The sequence below is a fragment of the Panthera tigris genome, chromosome A2 (genome assembly GCF_018350195.1).
Source record: "Panthera tigris isolate Pti1 chromosome A2, P.tigris_Pti1_mat1.1, whole genome shotgun sequence".
NCBI lineage: Eukaryota > Metazoa > Chordata > Mammalia > Carnivora > Felidae > Panthera > Panthera tigris.
In genome coordinates, this window is record NC_056661.1 from 60109197 (window position 1) to 60117709 (window position 8513).

Sequence of the window (8513 nt, forward strand, 5' to 3'; positions counted from 1 at the left end):
CCTCTTGTTGAATATAAGTTATCTCGGACAAAACACGAAGATCCAACAATGTCACTTTGTGACCATGATGAAGTGAGACAAAAAAACAAAAACTTAATTGATCAAATAGAGAGTACAATAGTCAATACTCCAAAGAGTATTTGAGAAAAATGGATAAAATAGAAGACAGATTACACTGGGCAAATTGATGAGCAGCAGATGGGGAAATCAATCATTTTTAAAGTATGAATGTGAATAAGACAGAGATGGGAATTTAACTTGAGGAAAATGTAGGGTTGCAGGAGAAATTACGTATGACAGGGAGAAGTAAACAGTTAGTTTGCTTTAAGAAAGGCTCTGTGGGAAAGAAGTGTTTGCAGATCCAAGAAAGAGAGGGGAAATCTGATGAAGTAAGTTCTTAAAGTACATAGAAAGGAGAGATAGCAAGAAAATCGTTGGAAAACTAACCCTAAGAAGGAAAAGGTATTTCATTCTCTGAAATTGGAGGAGAAAGTGAGATAAATCCTAGTATCACTGAATATGAAGAATCTGTGATAGAGGGTAAAGAGGGGCAGCAAAGAAATTTCATGACTGTTGACTTGTTTTCTCACTGAGGAAATAATCCAAGACATCTGTTGAAGTTAAAGGATAGTAGCTTGGTAACACTGGGGCAGCCACAACAAAAAAGGGACCTGGAGCCAACAGGAAAGAAAAAGGTATCAGACATTAATAAGTATGCAGCCAACACTTCCTTTTGTGGGCTACAGTAAGAGTGGAAAGTGCGCCCCAAAGGCCTCAAGCACACTGGGAGAGTACCAGGTGATAGAGCACTGCCTGCCTACCCCAAATGCCATACTCTGCTCCTCTATCACGTGCACATCTTTGTACATAATCATGCTGTCAACAAGTCCCACTTCTGGTACTTTGTGTCTCAGCTGAAGAAGATGAATATATCTTCAAGGGAAATTGTCTACTATGGACAGGTGTTTCAGAAATACCCCATGTGGGTCAAGAACTTTGGCACCTGTCTGTGCCATGACCCCCCAGTGGCACTCACAATATGTACCAAGAGTACTGGACCTGACCACTGCAGGTGCTGTTACCCAGTGCTACTGAGACATGGACACCTGGTATTGCACCTGGGCCCTCTCGATCCAGATTATAAAGGTGGAGGAGACTGCAGCCAGCAAGTGCCTACCAGCAGCCAACCAACTCCATGACTCTATGATCAAGTTCCCACTGACCCACCGGGTCTTGCATGGCCAATAGAAGCCATGTTTTACCATGAAGAGGCCCAAAATCTTCTTTTAGATACAGAGCTTCCCTGTCCCTAGGTCTGCCCAAAGAAATGCCTTGGGAAAACCAAAAACCCAAAAAGCCAAACAAACAAACAAACAAACAAAAAAACCTAAACAAAACAAAAGAGAGAGAGAGAGAGAGAGAGAGAGAGAGAGAATGCAGTTAAGGCAGAAGATTCTACACTCATAACCCTAAAGGATCTGATCAGTATAGCTATGTCATGTTTCTGTAGAAGTCCTAAGCATCTGAGATGACAAGGAGACACATAAAATTCTTGGACCAATCCCTGTTATCAATGGCAAGTTTTCTGTGGTGAAAGGTGAAGAGGAACAAACGAATAAAAAGTCTTAAGCGAGCACAATTGAAATGAGCGATGACTGTGTCCAGGCCACATAAACAGGAAAACAAAGCCTGCTACAGAATGACCCATTAAAGGAGCTCAATTTCTAGGTCACTGGAGATAGGGAATGGAGAAGACAGGTGGAGATGTAAGGGTGGGGTGGGGTGGGGGATGGCAGCTACGCTCAGTAGCAGTGCCACTGAAGGAATTTGAAGGTTGGAAAGGTAGAGGGTTTCAGATAAAGAGTTTTAAGATTTTGGAAACCAAACAATTATAAAAGATAGTGAGATGCAGACAATGATCTAGAAATTTGTCCTTGAAGTTGGGCAGTGTTATGGAGGGAAGTAACTAGAGAAGAGTCCGAGACCCTAGTGGCCAGGAAAGGTGTTACATGTTAACAGGAGATTAACTTTAAAAAGATTACTAAATATTAGTTATCCTATTTTCTCAGGCCAAATAAGATTTCTAGTACACTATAAAAAGAAGAAGAAAAAGAAAACCCCTTTAATGTTTCATATTATAGTTCAAAAAACTTACATTATTGTATAACAATTTCATTAAACTGCAGTGAGATTTATTTTTACAGAATGCTCATATGCTGCAGATAGACATTACCTTCTGAAGAAGATGTCAAATAGACTTGTTTATGCCCAGAGAAGCCACGTATGTAGAAAAAGCCTCACACATCTACTACAGTTTCTGGAAAAGAGTTGAACAATTAGTGGTTACTATGATGGAATTTAAAACAGATTCAAAAGATATAAGAAGCTACATTGTCAAAGGAATGGTATATAATTCTTGTGCTTCTTTACGTATGAGATCTTTTCTAAAAATTTTTTTGATGTTTAGTTATTTTTGAGAGAGAGAGAGAGAGAGAGAGAGAGAGCGCAAACAGGGGGAGACACAGAATCCAAAGTAGGCCCCGAGCTCTGAGCTGTCAGCACACAGCCCTACGCGGGGTTTGAACTCATTGACCGCGAGATCATGACCTGAGCTGAAGTCCAATGCTTAACCAACTGAGCCACCCAGGTGCCCCTCTAGGTATAAGATTCTTAATTTAAAAAGTAACTGCATAAATCTCATGATGCTAGGAAATACTTGGTTACACTGAAGCTTTATTTAGCCCTGAAAAGAAATTCAGTGTTCTCTCTTGGTAAAATTTTGAAGAATCACTCATTAGATCTAATTGTTCTTCCAGAACGTCTGGCTGTTAGAGGTAATTTAGTAGGACACTAAATAAAATATACTCACAGATTACTTGGTACAAATAAGATTGTACTCTCTGTCTATATCGTGAAACATTAAATCATATTTCCAAAGAGAGAAGTTACCTGATTATCTCCTTGAGAAGATACATGTGTGTTAATTCTTGACATCTTAACTCTACATTTGGGAAGACCTTATTTTAAGGTTTGACTTTTTCCTGCTGTTGATCATAGACCTGAGGACAATAATCAGAACCACTAACATAAGATGACAAAGAAATGCCATAAAAAATACTTACATAAGATATACCAGGAAAACAAACAAACAAACAAACAAACAAACAAACAAACAAAATACTTGTTCTTTTTCTGGGCAGCCTTATTGTGATATGTAGAATTTTTACAAAGATTAGGTGATTTTGAGTGGCGTTTACAACTAAAAGATAGGAAAAATCAACATTTTTTTAAATTTTATTTTTCTTCTGGAATCCTCAGGCAATATTATAACTGACTCATTTAACTCATCTGAATTAGTTTTTAATAAGCTCTCAAAGGTGGACCAATCGTCTCTAGTTTCTCCTGGGAACTGGAGAAAATTAAATGAAGGTGCGATCCAAACTCCTAAGGATATTTTTTGGCTAATTTTTGAGACTTCTTACTTCTAACTAATTTCCCTTAGATCTACATACCATTCTGACCCCACATCTACCATGGGTGATTAAGAGTTCTGCTTGCTTCTTTCACTATCAATAGGAATAACTCTTATTTCAAACTTAGAATTTACCTGCAAAGCTGAAAAACTTGTCAGTTATTATCTACCATTACACTCTGTCTTATTCACACACAAAAAAATCATTTATTGATTTCATATGTAACCAATGATGGGTTTTACATTCTTAGCTATTAACCAACCACTCCTTTTGATTTTGGTATACTGTTAGAATTTAGAATTCAAACCCAATCCCTTACTCTTGTCTCTCAACTTCCACATATCTATTGGCATAATCAGAAGTTAGGAATAGGTCATGTTTGAGAACCTAGAACTCTCTGCATGTCATTTAACAGCCACCAGTCACCAGTCATGTATAGTTATTGGGCCCTTGAAATGTGTTACTACTCTGAACTGAGATGTGCTGTAAGTTTAAAATATAAAGCAGGTATTTAGGTCCTAGTACAAAAATAGGTAAAAACCTCATTAATTTTTATAATGGTTTGATGTTGACATAGTAATAGTTTTATATATTTGCTAAAATACAACATTGAAATATTTTATAGTGTATATAGTATAGTAGTCTGGCTATAAAAATTTTTAAATTACATATGAGATTCACATTTCCGTTTCCCATTACAATTTTATTGGACAATACTGCCCTAGCACAAAGTTTGAAATTAGCATTCTCAGTAAATGTTGTATCCTACAAAAGAAAGCAGATTTGGAAAATGTTACAGGACACCCTACTATCTGCCCCACCATTTCTCATGAGTTGGGCTCATTCTTTCTCTTTGAAAATAACCAAGATTTTTTTTTTCTTTTTTAATGTGTATTTCTTTTGAGAGAGGGGAAGAGGGAGGGATAGAGAGAATCCTAAGCAGGCTCCAGGCTGTCAGAGCTTAGCACAGCATGGGGCTCAGTAGCACGACTGTGAGATCATGACATGAGCCCAAATCAAGAGTTAGATGCTTAACCTACTGAGCCACCCAGGTGGCCCCAAAATAACCAAGATTTTCAAACAGCTGTTTAAAGGTATACCAACAAATAGCAAGATTTTAAAACAGCTGTTTAAAAGTATGGATTGACAAGAACCAAGTTTTAAAGTGTTTTAGAGTGTAAGCCAATAATTGTAGTCTTTCTACTGCTCACAATGTCATGTGTTATTCTGTAGTCATAACATTCAAAATAGCTGAGGAGGTATGAAGTTGAACAGAACCTCTGCATCTTCTATCTCTAGCATTCTTTAGACAGTAAAACAGCTATGCATAGGCAGACAACATTTAAAAAACCAAGGCTCTCACATATTTACTCCTCTGGTCACAAATGTGCAATCATTCCCCAGGCAGTACTGTCCACATGTATAGAAACAGAAGCTTACCTTACATTACCTCCTCAATAACTAATAATGACTTGTCCCTACCAATAACACTACAACCATGGGATACAGCTTGGACAGGGTCATGTTTTATAAATGCTGTCTTTAAGAAAAAGAGTAAAGTGGCTACTAGCTCACAAATTGGGTATGAATGCCAGTTAATCATTTTTTATTTAAAGAATGCTTATAGTCTTCATCAAGCCTCAAAGTCCTAGTAGATCACAGAAGTGAATATGGATACTGAAAAAAAAAATACTAAAAAGCAATAAAAAATAAGGCAAATTATATAAATATGCAATTAAGAAACAAAATTCAGAAGGAATAATGCATTTGTTTTAAAAGTTCTTTTTTCATGGTGCCTGGGTAGCTCAGTCGGTTAAGCATCTGACTCTTGACTTCAAGCTCAGGTCATGTTCTCATGGTTAATGGGTTCAAGCCCCGTATCCACCTCTGCTCTGACAGCTTGGAGCCTGCTTGGGATTCTCTCTCTCTGTGCCCCTCCCCCACTTGCTCTTTCTTTCTCAAAATAAATAAAAATAAACCTTAAAAAATAAATTAAATAAATAAATAAATAAATAAATAAAGTTCTTTCCTCATTTACTAGAAATGAAATGCAAATTAAAATATGACATGATTTTTGCCAATCTAGTCAGCATTTTTTAAAATTTGACCTTTATTTTTATACAGCAGTTTTAGATTCATACAAACTACAGGGCTTATCTTAGTTACATATTGTATGGGTCTGAACAAATATATAATGACATATATCCATCAGTACAGTATCATAAAGAGTATTTTCATTGCCCTAAAAATCCTCTATGATCTTCCTATTCATCCTTCCCTGCCCAGAACCCTTGGCAACCACAGATCATTTTATTGTCTACATAATTTTGATTTTTCCACAATGTCATAGAGTTGGAATCACCTGGTACATAGCCTTTTCAGATTGGCCTCTTCCACTTAGTAATATGCATGTATGTTTCCTCCATGTCTTTTCATGGCATGATAGGTTTTTGTTTTTGTTTTTGTTTTTTCAGCGCTGGATAATATTATAAGGTGGCTTGCACGTTTTGCTGAATTAGAGTAAATGTGCTACAAACATCCAAGTACAGGTTTTTGTGTGGGTGTAAATCTTTAACATAAACATTGAACTCCTTTGGATAAATACCAAGTAGCATATTGCTGGAGACTGTGATTCTTTTTTTTAATTATTTTAAATGTTTATTATTTTATGAGAGAGACAGAGTGTGATCAGGGAAAGGGCAGCAGAACCTGAAGCAGGCTCCAGGCTCTGAGGTGTCAGCACAGAGCCCAACTTAAGGCTTGAACCCATGATCTATAAGATTATGACCTAAGATGAACTCGGATACCTAACTGATTGAGCCACCCAGGTGCCCCACTACGATTAGTTTTGTAAGAAAACACCAAACTGGGTTCCACAGTGGCTGCATCATTTTACATTCTTACTAGCAATAAATCAAGCGTTCCCATTGTTCCACATCCTTGCTAGCATTTGGTGTTTTGGATTTTGGCCATTCTAATAGGTGTGTAGTGGAACATTGTTTTCATTTGTAATTCCCTGATGACATATAATGTGAAGCATCCGTTTGGATACTTACTTGCCATCTTTCTATCTTCTTTGGTGAAGTGTCTCTTCAGGTCTTTGGTCCATATTTTAATTAAATTTTTTGTTTTCTTATTGTTGAGATTTAAGTGTTCTTTGCATATTTTAGAAAACAGTCGTTTATGAGAATGTATTTTTAATTATCTTCTCCCAATGTTTTACTTATCTTCTCATTCTCTTGACATTATCTTTCACAGACCAAAAGGCTTTAATTTCAATTTTTATCCAGTTTGTCATTTATTTCTTTCATGGATGGTGTCTTTAGTGTTGTATCTACAAAGTCATTACCAGGTAGCATCTTTTAAATATATGTATATATACCTAGGAATGAATCTAACCAAAGATGTAAAAGATCTGTATGCTGAAAACTATAGAAAGCTTATGAAGATAATTGAAGAAGATATAAAGAAATGGAAAGACATTCCCTGCTCATGGATTGGAAGAATAAATATTGTCAAAATGTCAATACTACCCAAAGCTATCTACACATTCAATGCAATCCCAATCAAAATTGCACCAGCATTCTTCTCGAAACTAGAACAAGCAATTCTAAAATCCATATGGAACCACAAAAGGCTCCGAATAGCCAAAGTAATTTTGAAGAAGAAGACCAAAGCAGGAGGCATCACAATCCCAGACTTTAGCCTCTACTACAAAGCTGTCATCATCAAGACAGCATGGTATTGGCACAAAAACAGACACGTAGACCAATGGAATAGAATAGAAACCCCAGAACTAGACCCACAAACGTATGGCCAACTCATCTTTGACAAAGCAGGAAAGAACATCCAACGGAAAAAAGACAGTCTCTTTAACAAATGGTGCTGGGAGAACTGGACAGCAACATGCAGAAGGTTGAAACTAGACCGCTTTCTCACACCATTCACAAAAATAAACTCAAAATGGATAAAGGACCTGAATGTGACACAGGAAACCATCAAAACCTTAGAGGAGAAAGCAGGAAAAGTCCTCTCTGACCTCAGCCGTAGCAATCTCTTACTCGACACATCCCCAAAGGCAAGGGAATTAAAAGCAAAAGTGAATTACTGGGACCTTATGAAGATAAAAAGCTTCTGCACAGCAAAGGAAACAACCAACAAAACTAAAAGGCAACCAACGGAATGGGAAAAGATATTTGCAAATGACATATCGGACAAAGGGCTAGTATCCAAAGTCTATAAAGAGCTCACCAAACTCCACACCCAAAAAACAAATAACCCAGTGAAGAAATGGGCAGAAAACATGAATAGACACTTCTCTAAAGAAGACATCCAGATGGCCAACAGGCACATGAAAAGATGTTCAACGTCGCTCCTTATCAGGGAAATACAAATCAAAACCACACTCAGATATCACCTCACGCCAGTCAGAGTGGCCAAAATGAACAAATCAGGAGACTATAGATGCTGGAGAGGACGTGGAGAAACGGGAACCCTCTTGCACTGTTGGTGGGAATGCAAACTGGTGCAGCCGCTCTGGAAAGCAGTGTGGAGGTTCCTCCAAAAATTAAAAATAGACCTACCCTATGACCCAGCAATAGCACTGCTAGGAATTGACCCAAGAGATACAGGAGTACTGATGCATAGGGGCACTTGTACCCCAATGTTTATAGCAGCACTCTCAACAATAGCCAAATTATGGAAAGAACCTAAACGTCCATCAACTGATGAATGGATAAAGAAATTGTGGTTTATATACACAATGGAATACTACGTGGCAATGAGAAAGAATGAAATATGGCCCTTTGTAGCAACGTGGATGGAACTGGAGAGTGTGATGCTAAGTGAAATAAGCCATACAGAGAAAGACAGATACCATATGGTTTCACTCTTATGTGGATCCTGAGAAACTTAACAGAAACCCATGGGGGAGGGGAAGGAAAAAAAAAAAAGAGGTTAGAGTGGGAGAGAGCCAAAGCATAAGAGACTCTTAAAAACTGAGAACAAACTGAGGGTTGATGGGGGGTGGGAGGGAGGGGA

General features: G+C 37.6%; 1 pseudogene; it reads left to right on the forward strand.

Moving 5' to 3' along the window:
• The first annotated feature begins 714 nt into the window (after positions 1-714).
• LOC122236334 lies at positions 715-1248 on the forward strand (annotated as a pseudogene).
• Positions 1249-8513: the final 7265 nt, after the last annotated feature.